At 39.2% G+C, this 23,844-nt stretch overlaps 1 protein-coding gene across 4 annotated transcripts in view; it reads right to left on the bottom strand.

The window, feature by feature from the left end:
- LOC311114078 (NXPE family member 3-like) overlaps nt 1-23,406 on the bottom strand; it is a 28,230-nt gene extending 4,824 nt beyond the window's left edge. Inside the window, exons 1-4 of one of the 4 annotated variants that reach the window (XM_084189358.1) lie at nt 23,325-23,406; nt 21,570-21,671; nt 16,111-16,196; nt 15,648-15,970 (exon numbers count right to left, since the gene is read on the bottom strand). The gene's annotated coding sequence lies outside the window, so the exon portion shown is untranslated. Of the gene's footprint in view, nt 1-15,647; nt 15,971-16,110; nt 16,197-21,569; nt 21,672-23,181 lie in introns of all 4 variants that reach the window. The other 3 variants (XM_084189356.1, XM_084189357.1, XM_084189359.1) reach the window with 3 other exon arrangements.
- Nucleotides 23,407-23,844: the final 438 nt, after the last annotated feature.

Genomic DNA, 23,844 nt, shown 5'->3' with positions numbered 1-23,844 from the left:
TTATCCACAAATGTTTATCTACAACTGTTTATTATCAACTGTTTATCTACAACTGTTTATTTACAACTGTTTACCTTCAACTGTTTACCTACAACTGTTTATTATCAACTGTTTATCTACAACTGTTTATCTACAACTGTTTATTATAAACTGTTTATTATCAACTGTTTACCTTCAACTGTTTATCTACAACTGTTTATTTACAACTGTTTACCTTCAACTGTTTACCTACAACTGTTTATTATCAACTGTTTACCTACAACTGTTTCCCTACAACTGTTTATTATCAACTGTTTACCTGCAACTGTTTACCTGCAACTGTTTACCTACAACTGTTTACCTACAACTGTTTATCTACAACTGTTTACCTACAACTGTTTATCTACAACTTTTTATCTACAACTGTTTACCTACAACTGTTTATTATCAACTGTTTACCTACAACTGTTTTTCTACAACTGTTTATTATCAACTGTTTACCTACAACTGTTTATTATCAACTGTTTATCTACAACTGTTTACCTTCAACTGTTTATCTAAAACTGTTTACCTAAAACTGTTTACCTACAACTGTTTACCTACAACTGTTTACCTACAACTGTTTACCTACAACTGTTTATCTACAACTGTTTATCTACAACTGTTTATCTACAACTGTTTATTATAAACTGTTTATTATAAACTGTTTACCTTCAACTGTTTACCTACAACTGTTTATTATCAACTGTTTACCTACAACTGTTTTTCTACAACTGTTTATTATCAACTGTTTACCTACAACTGTTTATTATCAACTGTTTACCTACAACTGTTTACCTACAACTATTTATCTACAACTATTTATCTACAACTGTTTATCTACAACTGTTTATTATCAACTGTTTACCTACAACTGTTTACCTACAACTGTTTACCTACAACTGTTTATTATCAACTGTTTATTATCAACTGTTTACCTACAACTGTTTACCTACAACTGTTTACCTACAACTGTTTACCTACAACTGTTTATTATCAACTGTTTACCTACAACTGTTTATTATCAACTGTTTACCTACAACTGTTTATTATCAACTTTTTATCTACAACTGTTTATTTACAACTGTTTACCTACAACTGTTTATCTACAACTGTTTATCTACAACTGTTTACCTACAACTGTTTATTATCAACTGTTTACCTACAACTGTTTTTCTACAACTGTTTATTATCAACTGTTTACCTACAACTGTTTACCTACAACTGTTTACCTACAACTGTTTATTTAGAACTGTTTATTTAGAACAGTTTACCTACAACTATTTATCTACAACTGTTTATCTACAACTGTTTATTATCAACTGTTTACCTACAACTGTTTATTATCAACGGTTTACCTACAACTGTTTACCTTCAACTGTTTACCTTCAACTGTTTATCTACAACTGTTTATCTACAACTGTTTATCTACAACTGTTTATCTACAACTGTTTATTTACAACTGTTTATTTACAACTGTTAATCTACAACTGTTTACCTTCAACTGTTTACCTTCAACTGTTTACCTTCAACTGTTTACCTTCAACTGTTTACCTTCAACTGTTTACCTTCAACTCTTTTTCTTCAACTCTTTTTTCTTCAACTCTTTACCTTCAACTGTTTACCTTCAACTGTTTACCTTCAACTGTTTATCTACATTTTACCTTCAACTGTTTATTTTCAACTGTTAACCTTCAACTGTTAACCTTCAACTCTTTACCTTCAACTGTTTACCTTCAACTGTTTACCTTCAACTGTTTACCTTCAACTGTTTACCTTCAACTGTTTACCTTCAACTGTTTACCTACAACTGTTTACCTACAACTGTTTACCTACAACTGTTTATTATCAACTCTTTATCTTCAACTGTTTATTATCAACTGTTTACCTACAACTGTTTACCTACAACTGTTTATCTACAACTGTTTACCTACAACTGTTTATTATCAACTGTTTACCTACAACTGTTTATTATCAACTGTTTACCTACAACTGTTTACCTACAACTATTTATTATCAACTGTTTATTATCAACTGTTTACCTACAACTGTTTACCTACAACTGTTTACCTACAACTGTTTACCCACAACTGTTTATCCACAACTGTTTATTATCAACTGTTTACCTACAACTGTTCACCTACAACTGTTCACCTACAACTGTTCACCTACAACTGTTTATTATCAACTGTTTACCTACAACTGTTTATTATCAACTGTTTACCTGCAACTGTTTACCTACAACTGTTTACCTACAACTGTTTATCTACAACTGTTTATTATCAACTGTTTACCTACAACTGTTCACCTACAACTGTTTATTATCAACTGTTTACCTACAACTGTTTACCTACAACTATTTATTATCAACTGTTTATCTACAACTGTTTATTATCAACTGTTTACCTACAACTGTTTACCTACAACTGTTTATCAACAACTGTTTATTTACAACTGTTTACCTACAACTGTTTATTATCAACTGTTTACCTACAACTGTTTACCTACAACTATTTATCTACAACTGTTTATCTACAACTGTTTACCTACAACTGTTTATTATACACTGTTTACCTACAACTGTTTACCTACAACTGTTTACCTACAACTGTTTATTATCAACTGTTTATCTACAACTATTTACCTACAACTGTTTATTATCAACTGTTTATCTACAACTGTTTATTTACAACTGTTTACCTACAACTGTTTATTATCAACTGTTTACTATCAACTGTTTATTATCAACTGTTTACCTACAACTGTTTACCTACAACTGTTTATTATCAACTGTTTACCTACAACTGTTTACCTACAACTGTTTACCTACAACTGTTTACCTACAACTGTTTACCTACAACTGTTTATTATCAATTGTTTATCTACAACTATTTACCTACAACTGTTTATTATCAACTGTTTACCTACAACTATTTACCTACAACTGTTTACCTACAACTGTTTACCTACAACTGTTTACCTACAACTGTTTGCCTACAACTGTTTGCCTACAACTGTTTGCCTACAACTGTTTGCCTACAACTGTTTATTATCAACTGTTTATTATCAACTGTTTATTATCAACTGTTTACCTACAACTGTTTACCTACAACTGTTTATTATCAACTGTTTATTATCAACTGTTTATTATCAACTGTTTACCTACAACTGTTTACCTACAACTGTTTATTATCAATTGTTTATCTACAACTGTTTATCTACAACTGTTTATTTACAACTGTTTACCTACAACTGTTTACCTACAACTATTTACCTACAACTGTTTACCTACAACTATTTACCTACAACTGTTTACCTACAACTGTTTACCTACAACTGTTTACCTACAACTGTTTACCTACAGCTGTTTACCTACAACTGTTTACCTACAACTGTTTACCTACAACTGTTTACCTACAACTGTTTACCTACAACTGTTTACCTACAACTGTTTATTATCAATTGTTTATCTACAACTATTTACCTACAACTGTTTATTATCAACTGTTTATCTACAACTGTTTATTATCAACTGTTTACCTACAACTGTTTACCTACAACTATTTATTATCAACTGTTTATCTACAACTGTTTATTATCAACTGTTTACCTACAACTGTTTACCTACAACTGTTTACCTACAACTGTTTATTATCAACTGTTTACCTACAACTGTTTATTATCAACTGTTTACCTACAACTGTTTACCTACAACTATTTATTATCAACTGTTTATCTACAACTGTTTATTATCAACTGTTTACCTACAACTGTTTACCTACAACTGTTTACCTACAACTGTTTACCTACAACTGTTTATCCACAACTGTTTATCCACAACTGTTTATCTACAACTGTTTATTATCAACTGTTTATCCACAAATGTTTATCTACAACTGTTTATTATCAACTGTTTATCTACAACTGTTTATTTACAACTGTTTACCTTCAACTGTTTATTATCAACTGTTTATCTACAACTGTTTATCTACAACTGTTTATCTACAACTGTTTATTATAAACTGTTTATTATCAACTGTTTACCTTCAACTGTTTATCTACAACTGTTTATTTACAACTGTTTACCTTCAACTGTTTACCTACAACTGTTTATTATCAACTGTTTACCTACAACTGTTTCCCTACAACTGTTTATTATCAACTGTTTACCTGCAACTGTTTACCTGCAACTGTTTACCTACAACTGTTTACCTACAACTGTTTACCTACAACTGTTTATCTACAACTGTTTACCTACAACTGTTTATTATCAACTGTTTACCTACAACTGTTTTTCTACAACTGTTTATTATCAACTGTTTACCTACAACTGTTTATTATCAACTGTTTATCTACAACTGTTTACCTTCAACTGTTTACCTACAACTGTTTACCTACAACTGTTTACCTACAACTGTTTACCTACAACTGTTTACCTACAACTGTTTATCTACAACTGTTTATCTACAACTGTTTATCTACAACTGTTTATCTACAACTGTTTATTATAAACTGTTTATTATCAACTGTTTACCTTCAACTGTTTATCTACAACTGTTTATTTACAACTGTTTACCTTCAACTGTTTACCTACAACTGTTTATTATCAACTGTTTACCTACAACTGTTTTTCTACAACTGTTTATTATCAACTGTTTACCTACAACTGTTTATTATCAACTGTTTACCTACAACTGTTTACCTACAACTATTTATCTACAACTATTTATCTACAACTGTTTATCTACAACTGTTTATTATCAACTGTTTACCTACAACTGTTTACCTACAACTGTTTACCTACAACTGTTTACCTACAACTGTTTATTATCAACTGTTTACCTACAACTGTTTACCTACAACTGTTTACCTACAACTGTTTACCTACAACTGTTTACCTACAACTGTTTATTATCAACTGTTTACCTACAACTGTTTATTATCAACTGTTTACCTACAACTGTTTATTATCAATTGTTTATCTACAACTATTTACCTACAACTGTTTATTATCAACTTTTTATCTACAACTGTTTATCAACAACTGTTTATTTACAACTGTTTACCTACAACTGTTTATCTACAACTGTTTATCTACAACTGTTTACCTACAACTGTTTATTATCAACTGTTTACCTACAACTGTTTTTCTACAACTGTTTATTATCAACTGTTTACCTACAACTGTTTACCTACAACTGTTTACCTACAACTGTTTATTTAGAACTGTTTATTTAGAACAGTTTACCTACAACTATTTATCTACAACTGTTTATCTACAACTGTTTATTATCAACTGTTTACCTACAACTGTTTATTATCAACGGTTTACCTACAACTGTTTACCTTCAACTGTTTACCTTCAACTGTTTATCTACAACTGTTTTTTTTTTACAACTGTTTACCTTCAACTGTTTATTTACCACTGTTATCTACAACTGTTTATTATCAACTGATTACCTACAACTGTTTACCTACAACTGTTTACCTACAACTGTTTATCTACAACTGTTTATCTACAACTGTTTATCTACAACTGTTTATTTACAACTGTTTATTTACAACTGTTTATTTACAACTGTTTATTTACAACTGTTAATCTACAACTGTTTACCTTCAACTGTTTACCTTCAACTGTTTACCTTCAACTGTTTATCTTCAACTGTTTACCTTCAACTTTTTTTCTTCAACTCTTTTTTCTTCAACTCTTTACCTTCAACTGTTTACCTTCAACTGTTTACCTTCAACTGTTTATCTACATTTTACCTTCAACTGTTTATTTTCAACTGTTAACCTTCAACTGTTAAACTTCAACTCTTTACCTTCAACTCTTTACCTTCAACTCTTTACCTTCAACTGTTTACCTTCAACTGTTTACCTTCAACTGTTTACCTACAACTGTTTACCTACAACTGTTTACCTACAACTGTTTATTATCAACTCTTTATCTTCAACTGTTTATTATCAACTGTTTACCTACAACTGTTTACCTACAACTGTTTATCTACAACTGTTTACCTACAACTGTTTACCTACAACTGTTTATTATCAACTGTTTACCTACAACTGTTTATTATCAACTGTTTACCTACAACTGTTTACCTACAACTATTTATTATCAACTGTTTATTATCAACTGTTTACCTACAACTGTTTACCTACAACTGTTTACCTACAACTGTTTACCCACAACTGTTTATCCACAACTGTTTATCTACAACTGTTTATTATCAACTGTTCACCTACAACTGTTCACCTACAACTGTTCACCTACAACTGTTTATTATCAACTGTTTACCTACAACTGTTTATTATCAACTGTTTACCTGCAACTGTTTACCTACAACTGTTTACCTACAACTGTTTACCTACAACTGTTTATCTACAACTGTTTATTATCAACTGTTCACCTACAACTGTTCACCTACAACTGTTTATTATCAACTGTTTACCTACAACTGTTTACCTACAACTATTTATTATCAACTGTTTATCTACAACTGTTTATTATCAACTGTTTACCTACAACTGTTTACCTACAACTGTTTATCAACAACTGTTTATTTACAACTGTTTACCTACAACTGTTTATTATCAACTGTTTACCTACAACTGTTTACCTACAACTATTTATCTACAACTGTTTATCTACAACTGTTTACCTACAACTGTTTATTATACACTGTTTACCTACAACTGTTTACCTACAACTGTTTACCTACAACTGTTTATTATCAACTGTTTATCTACAACTATTTACCTACAACTGTTTATTATCAACTGTTTATCTACAACTGTTTATTTACAACTGTTTACCTACAACTGTTTATTATCAACTGTTTACTATCAACTGTTTATTATCAACTGTTTACCTACAACTGTTTACCTACAACTGTTTACCTACAACTGTTTACCTACAACTGTTTACCTACAACTGTTTATTATCAACTGTTTACCTACAACTGTTTACCTACAACTGTTTACCTACAACTGTTTACCTACAACTGTTTACCTACAACTGTTTATTATCAATTGTTTATCTACAACTATTTACCTACAACTGTTTATTATCAACTGTTTATTATCAACTGTTTACCTACAACTATTTACCTACAACTATTTACCTACAACTGTTTGCCTACAACTGTTTGCCTACAACTGTTTGCCTACAACTGTTTGCCTACAACTGTTTGCCTACAACTGTTTGCCTACAACTGTTTGCCTACAACTGTTTGCCTACAACTGTTTATTATCAACTGTTTATTATCAACTGTTTACCTACAACTGTTTACCTACAACTGTTTATTATCAACTGTTTATTATCAACTGTTTACCTACAACTGTTTACCTACAACTGTTTATTATCAATTGTTTATCTACAACTATTTACCTACAACTGTTTATTATCAACTGTTTATCTACAACTGTTTATTTACAACTGTTTATTATCAACTGTTTACCTACAACTGTTTACCTACAACTATTTACCTACAACTGTTTACCTACAACTGTTTACCTACAACTGTTTACCTACAACTGTTTACCTACAACTGTTTACCTACAACTGTTTACCTACAACTGTTTATTATCAACGGTTTACCTACAACTGTTTATTATCAACTGTTTACCTACAACTGTTTACCTACAACTGTTTACCTACAATTGTTTATTATCAATTGTTTATCTACAACTATTTACCTACAACTGTTTATTATCAACTGTTTATCTACAACTGTTTATCAACAACTGTTTATTTACAACTGTTTACCTACAACTGTTTATTATCAACTGTTTACCTACAACTGTTTACCTACAACTATTTATCTACAACTGTTTATCTACAACTGTTTATCTACAACTGTTTATCTACAACTGTTTATCTACAACTGTTTACCTACAACTGTTTACCTACAACTGTTTACCTACAACTGTTTATTATCAACTGTTTATTATCAATTGTTTATCTACAACTATTTACCTACAACTGTTTATTATCAACTGTTTACCTACAACTATTTACCTACAACTGTTTATTATCAATTGTTTATCTACAACTATTTACCTACAACTGTTTATTATCAACTGTTTATCTACAACTGTTTATTTACAACTGTTTACCTACAACTGTTTATTTTCAACTGTTTACCTACAACTGTTTACCTACAACTATTTACCTACAACTGTTTACCTACAACTGTTTACCTACAACTGTTTACCTACAACTGTTTATTATCAACTGTTTACCTACAACTGTTTATTATCAACTGTTTACCTACAACTGTTTACCTACAACTGTTTACCTACAACTGTTTATTATCAACTGTTTATCTACAACTATTTACCAACAACTTTTTATTATCAACTGTTTACCTACAACTGTTTACCTACAACTGTTTACCTACAACTGTTTATTATCAACTGTTTATTATCAACTGTTTATTATCAACTGTTTACCTACAACTGTTTACCTACAACTGTTTATTATCAACTGTTTACCTACAACTATTTACCTACAACTGTTTACCTACAACTGTTTACCTACAACTGTTTACCTACAACTGTTTGCCTACAACTGTTTATTATCAACTGTTTATTATCAACTGTTTATTATCAACTGTTTATTATCAACTGTTTACCTACAACTGTTTACCTACAACTGTTTATTATCAACTGTTTATTATCAACTGTTTACCTACAACTGTTTACCTACAACTGTTTATTATCAATTGTTTATCTACAACTGTTTACCTACAACTGTTTACCTACAACTGTTTACCTACAACTGTTTATTATCAACGGTTTACCTACAACTGTTTATTATCAACTGTTTACCTACAACTGTTTACCTACAACTGTTTACCTACAACTGTTTACCTACAACTGTTTATTATCAATTGTTTATCTACAACTATTTACCTACAACTGTTTGTTATCAACTGTTTATCTACAACTGTTTATCAACAACTGTTTATTTACAACTGTTTATTTACAACTGTTTACCTACAACTGTTTATTATCAACTGTTTACCTACAACTGTTTACCTACAACTATTTATCTACAACTGTTTATCTACAACTGTTTATCTACAACTGTGTGACGTCTTCAGCTGACTATCTACTGTATGGCTCCTTACTGTAGCTTGTTTGGCTACTCAGGGTCCCACCTATCACATATTACTAGATCACCACTCTGTCAGGAAGGTTTCTATTGAAGAGGATAGGAGACACCAGTCGTGCAGTGTGGGCGTCGTGTAGACAGAAACAGACTGGATGGGCCTCAGCTTGGCAATGTGTGCCGGATTCTGCATGCACTCCTACGTCTGCCCTCTTTCAATCTCATTCCTTCGCTCTCCTTCTGTCTTCCCCTCGCTCTTCCTCCATCTCTCTCCCATCCAGTCTCTATCCATCTTTAGCTCGCCCTCCATCTCCTTTCTCTCGTGCTCTCCATATTACTTGCGGCAGACCGGCTGTCACGATTCTCCTCCCACTCACCAGCACCCCCTCCTGGATCCCGCGCTCCAGGCTGCTGTCAGCTCTCCTACTCTCCATGTGGTACACTGGATATAATGTACAGTATGGAGCTGTGTGAGTTAAGAACCACTCCAGCCATGATTGAAATTGGCAACGAAAGCATCTAAATGCGAGTGCCTGCATGATTCATGACAGAGAAAGACGTTCTCTTTTCTTCAGTTATTACCTTCAGTTCTCCAGTCAGCGGAGAAAACATTAACAAAAAAATGGCACAATTACAAGAACATTTCTAAACCAACGGCTCATGTTCTGAGAACAGAACATCCATCTCCAGTAGAGGAAAGGAGACACTGATATGTGTTCCTCAGCTCATCAGATACAGTAAGAGAACACTTCTGGAAACTCACTTGGCTCAGAGTCACAGGCTGCACTCCAAACAGCATACTGTGAAGATCCTTGTGTTCATTCCAGGCCACGGACCCTCATGGTCCTAGCCAAGCTTCAGGCCACGGACCCTCATGGTCCTAGCCAAGCTTCAGGCCACGGACCCTCATGGTCCTAGCCAAGCTTCAACCCCTCGTGCCCTTATGGTCCTAGCCAAGCTTCAGGCCACGGACCCTCATGGTCCTAGCCAATCTTCAACCCCTCGTGCCCTCATGGTCCTAGCCAAGCTTCAGGCCACGGACCCTCATGGTCCTAGCCAAGCTTCAACCCCTCGTGCCCTTATGGTCCTAGCCAAGCTTCAACCCCTCGTGCCCTTATGGTCCTAGCCAAGCTTCAGGCCTGGACCCTTATGGTCCTAGCCAAGCTTCAACCCCTCGTGCCCTTATGGTCCTAGCCAAGCTTCAGGCCACGGACCCTCATGGTCCTAGCCAAGCTTCAACCCCTCGTGCCCTTATGGTCCTAGCCAAGCTTCAACCCCTCGTGCCCTTATGGTCCTAGCCAAGCTTCAGGCCTGGACCCTTATGGTCCTAGCCAAGCTTCAACCCCTCGTGCCCTTATGGTCCTAGCCAATCTTCAGGCCTGGACCCTTATGGTCCTAGCCAAGCTTCAGGCCTGGACCCTTATGGTCGTAGCCAAGCTTCAGGCCTAGACCCTTATGGTCCTAGCCAAGCACATGTGAAGCCACAGCCTGTTGTGCAGCCACTACATCTTCTGTCTATACATCAATCAAAGTCCTGTCTTTTTGGTATTATGGTCTAGTCTAAGGGATGGGACAACTTCTGGGCTCGAGGGCCCCATTTGGATTTCGAATTAAAAACTTTATTTTGACAACATCCCTGGCATCCAGCCTGCCAGCCGATTGAAATGCGGCCTGCAGGCGTAGTTTGCCCACCCCTGGTCTGTTCCAGAACAGTCAACTCAAAGCACTCACCACCAGACAGCAGCTATCATACTGTATATGGAGAGATGGGGAGATAGAATCTGATGGCTTTAAGCCTTCGACCTCGGCTCTCTGCAGCATTTCTCTGCAGCTCTCTGCGGTGTGTGCGCGCGTGGGAGGACTGACCAGGCTTCACAGGCCTCCTAGTGATGCTAAGCAGCTGTTGTATGGGATGTCACCAAGAGGCCGGCAGAAACACAGCCTGCGTCCCAAATAGCACCCTATTCCCTATATAGTGCACTAGATTGGACTGGAGCCAGTAGTGCACTGTGTAGGGAATAGGGTGGCAGTTGGGATACAGCTACAGTCTAGCCCTGCCAGGAACAACACCCTCCCAGCCACTATCATTTAATCTATTTACTCCTTCCCACTGTGGCTTTACTGGGGGAACATTAGGGTTGTGTTCACTGTGGCTTTACTGGGGGAACATTAGGGTTGTGTTCACTGTGGCTTTACTGGTGGAACATTAGGGTTGTGTTCACTGTGGCTTTCCTGGTGGAACATTAGGGTTGTGGTCACTGTGGCTTTACTAGTGGAACATTAGGGTTGTGTTCACTGTGGCTTTACTGGGGGAACATTAGGGTTGTGGTCACTGTGGCTTTACTGGGGGAACATTAGGGTTGTGTTCACTGTGGCTTTACTGGTGGAACATTAGGGTTGTGGTCACTGTGGCTTTACTAGTGGAACATTAGGGTTGTGTTCACTGTGGCTTTACTGGTGGAACATTAGGGTTGTGGTCACTGTGGCTTTACTAGTGGAACATTAGGGTTGTGTTCACTGTGGCTTTACTGGTGGAACATTAGGGTTGTGGTCACTGTGGCTTTACTAGTGGAACATTAGGGTTGTGGTCACTGTGGCTTTACTAGTGGAACATTAGGGTTGTGTTCACTGTGGCTTTACTGGGGGAACATTAGGGTTGTGTTCACTGTGGCTTTACTGGGGGAACATTAGGGTTGTGTTCACTGTGGCTTTACTGGTGGAACATTAGGGTTGTGTTCACTGTGGCTTTACTAGTGGAACATTAGGGTTGTGTTCACTGTGGCTTTACTGGTGGAACATTAGGGTTGTGTTCACTGTGGCTTTACTAGTGGAACATTAGGGTTGTGGTCACTGTGGCTTTACTAGTGGAACATTAGGGTTGTGTTCACTGTGGCTTTACTGGTGGAACATTAGGGTTGTGGTCACTGTGGCTTTACTAGTGGAACATTAGGGTTGTGGTCACTGTGGCTTTACTAGTGGAACATTAGGGTTGTGTTCACTGTGGCTTTACTAGTGGAACATTAGGGTTGTGTTCACTGTGGCTTTACTAGTGGAACATTAGGGTTGTGGTCACTGTGGCTTTACTGGTGGAACATTAGGGTTGTGTTCACTGTGGCTTTACTGGTGGAACATTAGGGTTGTGTTCACTGTGGCTTTACTAGTGGAACATTAGGGTTGTGTTCACTGTGGCTTTACTGGTGGAACATTAGGGTTGTGTTCACTGTGGCTTTACTAGTGGAACATTAGGGTTGTGTTCACTGTGGATTTACTGGTGGAACATTAGGGTTGTGGTCACTGTGTCTTTACTGGTGGAACATTAGGGTTGTGTTCCGTCCGTCCGGTAGCATCACATCAGGGTTTCAGTGTGTAACCACCAGTAACAGTCTGTTCTACACAACCTGCCATCTGTCTGCTCTCCCAACGTGTTACTGATCATTACTGTACACACTGCACACATCTTGACAGGCATGGACGTTTTCATTATCCTTGTACCTCCGTCACTCAGTCGCGTCTTGCCATTGTTATGAACGTTCTCAAGCCGCCCTCTGCCGGCGGCGCCATAGTGGTGCCCTAACGTGGCGATAAGACCAGTCATTCTGGACGGAGGTAACTACTGTTTAGTCTAAATTACACTATAGTGCCTGGAAATACCATGACATTGCTAAAGTAGTCAAATATTTACTGTAATAGGAAACAACTTTCCCAGCATTATCATGTTGTCAAATTCACTTTAGACAGATGGCAATGTAATTAGCTAGCAAAGTTAGTCAAAAATAGCTAGAAATACTAACGTTAGCTAGCTAAAAATCAGGTGGTCTCCCTTCAATCTTGGCTAGCTAGCTAACGTTATACTGCATCTAAAGTCAATCTGGTGGCCTCCCCTCAATCTTACCTAGCTAGCTAACGTTACAGTGCATTCGGAAAGTATTCAGACACCTTTACTTTTTCCACTTTGTTACATTACAGCCGTATTCTAAAATTGATTAAATAGTTTTTTTCCCCATCAATCTACACACAATACCCCATAATGACAAAGCAAAAACAGGTTTTTTAGATTTTTTTTCAAATGTATTACAATTAAAAAACTGAAATATCACATTTACATAAGTATTCAGACCCATTACTCAGTACTTTGTTGAAGCGCCTTTGGCAGCGATTACTGCATCGAGTCTTCTTGGGTATGACGCTACAAGCTTGGCACACCTGCATTTGGGGAGTTTCTCCCATTCCTCTCTGCAGATCCTCTCAAGCTCTGTCAGGTTGGATGGGGAGTGTTGCTGCACAGCAATTTTCAGGTCTCTCCAGAGATCATAGATCGGGTTCAAGTCCAGGCTCTGGCTGGGCCACTCAGGGACATTCAGAGACTTGTCCCGAAGCCACTCCAGTGTTGTCTTGGCTGTGTGCTTAGGGTCGTTGTCCTGTTGGACGGTGAACCTTCGCCCCCCGTCGGAGGTCCTGAGCGCTCTGGAACAGGTTTTCATCAAGGATCTCTCTGTACTTTGCTCTGTTCATCTTTCCCCCGATCCTGACTAGTCTCCCAGTCCTTGCCACTGAAAAAAATCCCCACAGCATGATGCTGCCACCACCATGCTTCACCGTAGGGATGGCGCCAGGTTTCCTCCAGACGTGACACTTGGCATTCAGGCCAAAGAGTTTAATCTTGGTTTCCTCAGACCAGAGAATCTTGTTTCTCATGGTCTGAGAGTCTTCAGGTGCCTTTTTTGGCAAACTCCAGGCGGGCTGTCATGTGTCTTTTACCGTCTGGCCACTCTCCCATAAAAGGCCTGATTGGTGAAATCAAAAAGACGACAAAAGGTTTTCCTATTCATCATTTGCCTCCTTTTGAATGTCATTGTATTTCCAAGCAACTGTAATACACTTTTGATGAAATCTTCATCAGCACTCATTGACGATGCATTGAGTAGAATGCTCAGTCGGGCATCAGTCCAAAACAATTTGTGACGAAACATGCATCCCATGAAGTTGAACTACTGGATGATTACGCAGTAATATTTGTGGCATACTTTTCCTGATACATCATACATAAGTACCATTTCTATTCTGCTTGTCCTTCTGACCTATCAACTCTTCTTCTCACCGGTACTCTATGTCATAACTCAGCCCTTTAACTAAAGACTAGTCTACAGAGTCTGAGAAGGAACCTCTGAAAGCCCAGTGTGATTATTGCCACATCAGGACTAGCCTATATGCTTATTATACAAACAATAACACAAGGAGAAGTTCATAACCGCATGCCTGGATGGAACTCCGGTGGATGGAACTCTGTCTGGTGGCTGTTGCTAAGCAGCGAGAGCTCTGTGGCTAATAGAGAATGTCAGAGAGAAGTGAAAGCTTCAGAAAGTTCTGGATGTATGTGCTGCTACCGCTAGATCCTATAGAGCAGTGGTCACCAACTGGTCCATCGCCATTGACTGGTAAAGCCTTGCGATCCTATTTTTATTTTATTCCTCTGGGGCTGTCGGCGGTAGGTGCACCTGATTCAGCTGCCCTGCGCGCCGGGTAGGCCAACTGTTCCCATTTTGAACCATTTTATGTGTCTGAAGGTACAAACTACGCCTTCCTGGCGGCCCCGGGGGGAGCAAATCAAGTGCTCTATAGGCCTACCGCTGGCCAATCGGATGGCTCAGATTACCGTGTCTGCAGTAACGTAGCAGGCGTAAAAAAATATGTGCTACAGCAAAGTTGATACCGTGAGATTTCAAAACGTTTAAAACCATGACTAGAGAGAGACTGTCAACGATTACAGCACCGAGCTTCTGTTTTTATGAGCGAATTCATGTTTAAGTTCTTACTCAGCACTGTCAACACTGTCTTCAACACTTTTATAAGCCATAAAATGTGCTTTCTTCCTTCTTCCACTCTTCCTTTTTCCACGCTACAACCAGCACTGTAGCAGTAATGAGTAGGAAAGTGTATCGATAGGCTTGCATTGTTATTAGCAGCCTGGGTCTTTTTTAATATCAAGGAATTTCACTTTCTCTGAATTTGTGCATGAGGCAGAAATAATGCGGTGTGACTCGAGTTTCACCATGAGCTGGAAGATGGTGTCCCTATTTGGTCAGTGTCACTGGAGGAAAGGGAGAGCGGAGGGCTGTTGAGAGGCGGACCCTCAGTCTGCTGCTCTCTCCCTCTGCTGAGACTGACCATCAGATGCAGGCACCATCAGCCCAGTAAAATATAAAATAAAAACAAAACATAAATGCTACAAAATGATCTGCCACAGCTCCTTGATACACTATCCGGTGCTTTGATGTCAGCCAGTGTCCCGGTCTCTCACACTGTTCTACTAAGAGGTCCAGTCTAGAGCTGGTTATAGCTCAGGACAACAGGCTGATGGGTTTGAAGAGCACAGTGGAATACAATGTCCAGCATATGCACAATAATAACAAACAGTATCAGAATATATTTCTAAAAGCAAAGTACTAGAGGCTCAGAGGAGAGATAGCCAAACCCACAGGTTGGTGGTTAACAGATCTGTGTGTCTGTTCCTTACCTGGTGGAACCCTGGGATACCTTCAGGACAGGAGGATCTGCTGCTCTGGGACTGCAGGTGAGCTGTGACTTCTCTGGGACTGCAGGTGAGCTGTGACTTCTCTGGGACTGCAGGTGAGCTGTGACTTCTCTGGGACTGCAGGTGAGCTGTGACTTCTCTGGGACTGCAGGTGAGCTGTGTCTTCTCTGCTCTGGGTCTTCTGTCCAGGTGAGTTGTGTCTGCTCTGGGTCTTGTGTCCAGGTGAGTTGTGTCTGCTCTGGGTCTTCTGTCCAGGTGAGTTGTGTCTGCTCTGGGGCGGGGCTCTGTCTGTCCTGCGGGTGAGTCTGGTGGGTCAGGTAAGTGGTATCCCAGTATGTAAAATGTATGCACTCACTAACTGTAAGTCGCTCTGGATAAGAGAGTCTGCTAAATGACTAAAATGTAAATGTAAAATGTATCCTCCCTCATCCACAAGTTAGCTCACCTGGATGTTACTGACAACAGCACCTGGTGGAGGAAGAGTCACACCTTATTCCTCAGCTGTCCTGGTTCATAAATGACCATGGTTGGCTGAAAATGAATACAATCCATATTGGTAATACAATACTGAATACAATACATATAGGCTAGACTTCGATTGACATCTATCTGCCTCAGTGTGTCAGGCGATGTTCTGATGTTTGATGAGGTATCTCATCTCTTGGTGAAACAGTATGATGGGAGTTCTAGCTGTGTTCTCTGAAACAGTATGATGGGAGTTCTAGCTGTGTTCTCTGAAACAGTATGATGGGAGTTCTAGCTGTGTTCTCTGAAACAGTATGATGTGGGTTCTAGCTGTGTTCTCTGAAACAGTATGATGGGAGTTCTAGCTGTGTTCTCTGAAACAGTATGATGTGGGTTCTAGCTGTGTTCTCTGAAACAGTATGATGGGAGTTCTAGCTGTGTTCTCTGAAACAGTATGATGGGAGTTCTAGCTGTGTTCTCTGAAACAGTATGATGGGAGTTCTAGCTGTGTTCTCTGAAACAGTATGATGGGAGTTCTAGCTGTGTTCTCTGAAACAGTATGATGGGAGTTCTAGCTGTGTTCTCTGAAACAGTATGATGGGAGTTCTAGCTGTGTTCTCTGAAACAGTATGATGGGAGTTCTAGCTGTGTTCTCTGAAACAGTATGATGGGAGTTCTAGCTGTGTTCTCTGAAACAGTATGATGGGAGTTCTAGCTGTGTTCTCTGAAACAGTATGATGTGGGTTCTAGCTGTGTTCTCTGAAACAGTTTGATGGGAGTTCTAGCTGTGTTCTCTGAAACAGTATGATGGGAGTTCTAGCTGTGTTCTCTGAAACAGTATGATGGGAGTTCTAGCTGTGTTCTCTGAAACAGTATGATGTGGGTTCTAGCTGTGTTCTCTGAAACAGTATGATGGGAGTTCTAGCTGTGTTCTCTGAAACAGTATGATGGGAGTTCTAGCTGTGTTCTCTGAAACAGTATGATGGGAGTTCTAGCTGTGTTCTCTGAAACAGTATGATGGGAGTTCTAGCTGTGTTCTCTGAAACAGTATGATAGGAGTTCTAGCTGTGTTCTCTGAAACAGTATGATGGGAGTTCTAGCTGTGTTCTCTGAAACAGTATGATGGGAGTTCTAGCTGTGTTCTCTGAAACAGTATGATGGGAGTTCTAGCTGTGTTCTCTGAAACAGTATGTGAGTTATAGCTGTGTTCTCTGAAACAGTATGTGAGTTCTAGCTGTGTTCTCTGAAACAGTATGATGGGAGTTCTAGCTGTGTTCTCTGAAACAGTATGATGGGAGTTCTAGCTGTGTTCTCTGAAACAGTATGATGGGAGTTCTAGCTGTGTTCTCTGAAACAGTTTGATGGGAGTTCTAGCTGTGTTCTCTGAAACAGTATGATGGGAGTTCTAGCTGTGTTCTCTGAAACAGTATGATGAGAGTTCTAGCTGTGTTCTCTGAAACAGTATGATGTGGGTTCTAGCTGTGTTCTCTGAAACAGTTTGATGGGAGTTCTAGCTGTGTTCTCTGAAACAGTATGATGTGGGTTCTAGCTGTGTTCTCTGAAACAGTTTGATGTGAGTTATAGCTGTGTTCTCTGAAACAGTATGATGGGAGTTCTAGCTGTGTTCTCTGAAACAGTTTGATGGGAGTTCTAGCTGTGTTCTCTGAAACAGTATGATGGGAGTTCTAGCTGTGTTCTCTGAAACAGTATGATGGGAGTTCTAGCTGTGTTCTCTGAAACAGTATGATGTGAGTTCTAGCTGTGTTCTCTGAAACAGTATGATGTGAGTTCTAGCTGTGTTCTCTGAAACAGTATGATGGGAGTTCTAGCTGTGTTCTCTGAAACAGTATGATGGGAGTTCTAGCTGTGTTCTCTGAAACAGTATGATGGGAGTTCTAGCTGTGTTCTCTGAAACAGTATGATGGGAGTTCTAGCTGTGTTCTCTGAAACAGTATGATGGGAGTTCTAGCTGTGTTCTCTGAAACAGTATGATGGGAGTTCTAGCTGTGTTCTCTGAAACAGTATGATGGGAGTTCTAGCTGTGTTCTCTGAAACAGTATGATGGGAGTTCTAGCTGTGTTCTCTGAAACAGTATGATGGGAGTTCTAGCTGTGTTCTCTGAAACAGTATGATGGGAGTTCTAGCTGTGTTCTCTGAAACAGTATGATGGGAGTTCTAGCTGTGTTCTCTGAAACAGTATGATGGGAGTTCTAGCTGTGTTCTCTGAAACAGTATGATGTGGGTTCTAGCTGTGTTCTCTGAAACAGTTTGATGGGAGTTATAGCTGTGTTCTCTGAAACAGTATGATGGGAGTTCTAGCTGTGTTCTCTGAAACAGTTTGATGGGAGTTCTAGCTGTGTTCTCTGAAACAGTTTGATGGGAGTTCTAGCTGTGTTCTCTGAAACAGTATGATGGGAGTTCTAGCTGTGTTCTCTGAAACAGTATGATGGGAGTTCTAGCTGTGTTCTCTGAAACAGTATGATGGGAGTTCTAGCTGTGTTCTCTGAAACAGTATGATGGGAGTTCTAGCTGTGTTCTCTGAAACAGTATGATGGGAGTTCTAGCTGTGTTCTCTGAAACAGTATGATGGGAGTTCTAGCTGTGTTCTCTGAAACAGTATGATGGGAGTTCTAGCTGTGTTCTCTGAAACAGTATGATGGGAGTTCTAGCTGTGTTCTCTGAAACAGTATGATGGGAGTTCTAGCTGTGTTCTCTGAAACAGTATGATGGGAGTTCTAGCTGTGTTCTCTGAAACAGTATGATGGGAGTTCTAGCTGTGTTCTCTGAAACAGTATGATGGGAGTTCTAGCTGTGTTCTCTGAAACAGTATGATGGGAGTTCTAGCTGTGTTCTCTGAAACAGTATGATGGGAGTTCTAGCTGTGTTCTCTGAAACAGTATGATGGGAGTTCTAGCTGTGTTCTCTGAAACAGTATGATGGGAGTTCTAGCTGTGTTCTCTGAAACAGTATGATGGGAGTTATAGCTGTGTTCTCTGAAACAGTATGATGGGAGTTCTAGCTGTGTTCTCTGAAATAGTATGATGGGAGTTCTAGCTGTGTTCTCTGAAACAGTATGATGGGAGTTCTAGCTGTGTTCTCTGAAACAGTATGATGTGGGTTCTAGCTGTGTTCTCTGAAACAGTTTGATGGGAGTTATAGCTGTGTTCTCTGAAACAGTATGATGTGGGTTCTAGCTGTGTTCTCTGAAACAGTTTGATGGGAGTTCTAGCTGTGTTCTCTGAAACAGTATGATGTGGGTTCTAGCTGTGTTCTCTGAAACAGTTTGATGGGAGTTCTAGCTGTGTTCTCTGAAACAGTATGATGGGAGTTCTAGCTGTGTTCTCTGAAACAGTTTGATGGGAGTTCTAGCTGTGTTCTCTGAAACAGTTTGATGGGAGTTCTAGCTGTGTTCTCTGAAACAGTATGATGGGAGTTATAGCTGTGTTCTCTGAAACAGTATGATGGGAGTTATAGCTGTGTTCTCTGAAACAGTATGATGGGAGTTATAGCTGTGTTCTCTGAAACAGTATGATGGGAGTTATAGCTGTGTTCTCTGAAACAGTATGATGGGAGTTCTAGCTGTGTTCTCTGAAACAGTATGATGGGAGTTCTAGCTGTGTTCTCTGAAACAGTATGATGGGAGTTCTAGCTGTGTTCTCTGAAACAGTATGATGGGAGTTCTAGCTGTGTTCTCTGAAACAGTATGATGGGAGTTCTAGCTGTGTTCTCTGAAACAGTATGATGGGAGTTCTAGCTGTGTTCTCTGAAACAGTATGATGGGAGTTATAGCTGTGTTCTCTGAAACAGTTTGATGGGAGTTATAGCTGTGTTCTCTGAAACAGTATGTGAGTTCTAGCTGTGTTCTCTAAACAGTATGATGTGGGTTCTAGCTGTGTTCTCTGATACAGTATGATGTGAGTTCTACACTATATATACACAAACGTATGTGGACACCCCTTCAAATTAGTGGATTCAGCTATTTCAGCCACACCCGTTGCTGACAGGTGTATAAAATCGAGCAAACAGCCATGCAATCTCTATACACAAACATTGGGAGTAGAATGGCCCGTACTGAAGAGCTCAGTTACTCAATGTGGCACTGTCATAGGATGCCACCTTTCCAACAAGTCAGTTTGTCAAAATTATGCCCTGCTAGAGATGCCCCGGTCAACTGTAAGTGCTGTTATTGTGAAGTGGAAACGTCTACGAGCAACAACGGCTTAGCCGCGAAGTGGTAGGCCACACAACTTAACAGAATGGGATCGGCGAGTGCTGAAGCGCGTAAAAATAATCTGTCCTCGGTTGCAACACTCACTACCGAGTTCCAAACTGCCTCTGGAAGCAACGTCAGCACAAGAACTGTTCGTTGGGAGCTTCATGAAATGGGTTTCCATGGCAGAGCTGCCGCACACATGCCTAAGATCAACATGCGCAAAGCCGAGCGTCGGCTGGAGTGGTGTAAAGCCCGCTGCCATTGGACTCTGGAGCAGTGGAAACGCGTTCTCTGGAGTGATGAATCACGCTTTACCATCTGGCAGTCCGACGGACTAATCTGGGTTTGGCGGATGCCAGGACAACGCTACCTGCCCCAATGCATAGCGTGAACTGTAAAGTTTGGTGGAGGTGAGTTCTAGCTGTTCTTTGAAACATCAATAATTACATTATTGTCTGGTTTTGTGAGAGCGACTGAGTGAGTGACTGCGTCTGAAATGGCACCCTAGTCTCTATTTAGTGCACTAGGGCCCATAGGACCCTGGTTTAAAATAGTGCACTATATAGGGCAGTGGTATTCAAACTTTTTCAGCGGGGACCCATTTTTTTTTCCATCCACCAATAACCTTCAATCTATTACATTTTCATTACATCAGAATGAAAAGAAACCAATAAATACATTTACTCAATTTCTCAAAAACGTTTGTATATTGTCCCATACAATAATCTGCACTATATTTTTTTGCAGTTCCCCCGCAACACCGACTTTGAATACCACTGATTTAGGGGATAGGGTGCCATTGGGTCCTGGTCTAAAGTAGTGCACTATATATAGTGAACAGGGTGCCATTTGGTCCTGGTCTAAAGTAGTGCACTATATATAGTGAACAGGGTGCCATTTGGTCCTGGTCTAAAGTAGTGCACTATATATAGTGAATAGGGTGCCATATGGGACTTGGCCAGTGAGTGATACAGCGAGGTCCAGGTCAGCTGGGCCTGTAGGTCTGACTGTGACCTATTGACCTGGATCCCTGCCCTATTACATGACTAGTGTGTTACGTCAGGCAGACTGATAAGTCTGTTACCAATAACCCCCGTCAGGCAGGGTCAGGCTACGACAGGAGGACAGAGGACAGAGCAGAGAGCACCAACCAACCCCAGGAACGTCAAGAAAAGACAGGTGAGCCTATCGTGTCTTGATGCCATTACAAGCCCAACAGAACACACCTCTACTAGTTTAGCCGCGTGGTGACACTGCTTAGAGGTGACAGGAGGGGTACCACTGTAGCTGACTGGTGTTGTGGAGCAGATGGCTGGTCATCTGTGTGTCTGTAATGAAATGAAACGGAGAAACAGAGATGAGGGGGGAAAGATCTGGCAGCATTCAGCAGTACCACAACACACCGAGGTGAGACCTTGGCTGCGTCCCAGGTGGCACCCTATTATATATATATATATATATATATATATATATATATATATATATATATATATATATATATATATATATATATATATATAGTTCACTACTCTTGACCAGAGCCTGGTCAAAAGTAGTGCACTAAATAGGGAATAGCGTGCTATTTGGGATGCAGCCCTTTAAACGCTCCTGTTAAATAATCAACATGAACCATCCCAGTCCCTACTGTCTCCATCTGCTTGGAATTAGACAGACAACCAGGTGGGACAATACTATGGAACAGCATGGCATATTATGCATGAAGCTAGCTAGAACCAAAGAGTATCTATTATATTGACTTTAACCTTGTCCCCAGGCTAATTGCGCATGGGCGGAAGTGTCTGGGAAGGAGATTAGCCCAAATTAAAGGCCCAGTGGTTGTCATCTTTGCAGACAATCCCAGTTTTACTTGAACAGGTTATCATCAAATCATGTGCATCAACGCTCTAACAGCAACCAACAACCTGCAGTGGTGGAAAAAGTCCCTAATTGTCATACTTGAGTAAAAGTAAAAGACACCTTAATAGAAAATTACTCAAATAAAAGTGAAAGTCACCCAGTAAAATACTACTTGAGTAAAAGTCTTAAAGTATTTGGTTTTAAATATACTTAAGTATCAAAAGTAAAAGTATAAATAATTTCACATTCACGAGTTTCTTTTTATTTACTGATAGCCAGGAGCACACTCCATTGTTCACAAATGAAACATTTGTGTTTAGTGAATCCGCCAGATCAGAGGCATTAGGGCTGACCAGGGACGTTTTCGTGATAATTGCAGGAGTTGGACCATTTTCTTGTCCTGCTAAGCATTCAAAATGTAAGGAGTAGTTTTGTGTGTCAGGGAAAACGTATGGAGTCAAAAGTACATTGTTTTCTTTAGGAATGTAGTGGAGTAAAAGTTGAATTAAAGTACAGATACACCCATAAACGACTTAGCCAAGTAGTACTTCAACGTATTTTGAAGTAAGTACTTTACAGCACTGCCAACTTTGTAAGAGATATGTCAATAACTTTCCAGTCACCTGTTAGTGAATGGATGAGGTCGGATGGCCTGAATACACTCAGTCAATGGCCTAAGCGTTATTTACATACTTTAATGTGGCTAGCTAGCTACAGTGCTCACACTAAACAGCCAGTCATACAACCTGTTAGTTAACCATTTCTGGTGTAACTTATCCAATTCATATTACATAATAAATAAAGAGAGAGGCTTAGAACAATGTGTTCATTAAATGGATATAACAAGCATAACTAGCTAACGTTAACGTTCTTTAGTTAGCCAGCCAGCTAGCTAGCTAGTAACGTTATCTAACAGCCAGCTAGTTTTTTTTAAATCAATCCTCAAACCTGTGAGTTATCATGGAAGAGAAACATAGTTACCTGTGTTTGACTGTTGCCAAATAAAATACTGTTGACAACGCTATTTTCTAGCTTGTTGACAAAGTTAAAATGAACTGCGTGCTAATGTTAGCTAGCTCGGAGAAAACTGATCAGACTAACCAGTTGAAATTCTGAAAACTTACGAAAGTCCCTGTAGATTGACCGCGACACGTCTTCGTCAAAGAGCCAACTGCCTAGAAAACACTTCAACAGACTACAAAGCATGTGGCTTTACAAAAGTTACACAGTCGACTGTTGCTTCTTCTTTGATGAGGTTTAACGGCGGTTGGCATCTAATAAATGTTGCATTACCGCCAACTACTGGACTGGAGCACAACTCCCTTATACTTTGCTTAAAAAATAAATAAATATATATATACCCTACCATCTAACAAAAAAACAAAACAAAACAAAAAAAGAATTACAATAATAATAAAATAACACCACCCTACTCCACTATTTAAATCTATTTAGTCCTCGTCATCGCCTAATTTGCATAATTGGCCATGTGCATGTAATTGTGATGGACGCTGTAGGAGAGAGGCATAATGTCGTGGGAGAGACAAAAAGTGAGTCAAAAACACCCTACATTTACATCCTGCCCTGAATGTAAGCCAGGGCGGGATCAGCCAGCGGCGGCTTCCCGCATGCGCGATTCATTTG

The sequence above is a fragment of the Coregonus lavaretus genome (assembly GCF_964263955.1).
Source record: "Coregonus lavaretus genome assembly, contig: HAP1_SCAFFOLD_1786, whole genome shotgun sequence".
NCBI classification, from domain to species: domain Eukaryota; kingdom Metazoa; phylum Chordata; class Actinopteri; order Salmoniformes; family Salmonidae; genus Coregonus; species Coregonus lavaretus.
This window is presented reverse-complemented; position numbering and strand designations above follow the sequence as displayed.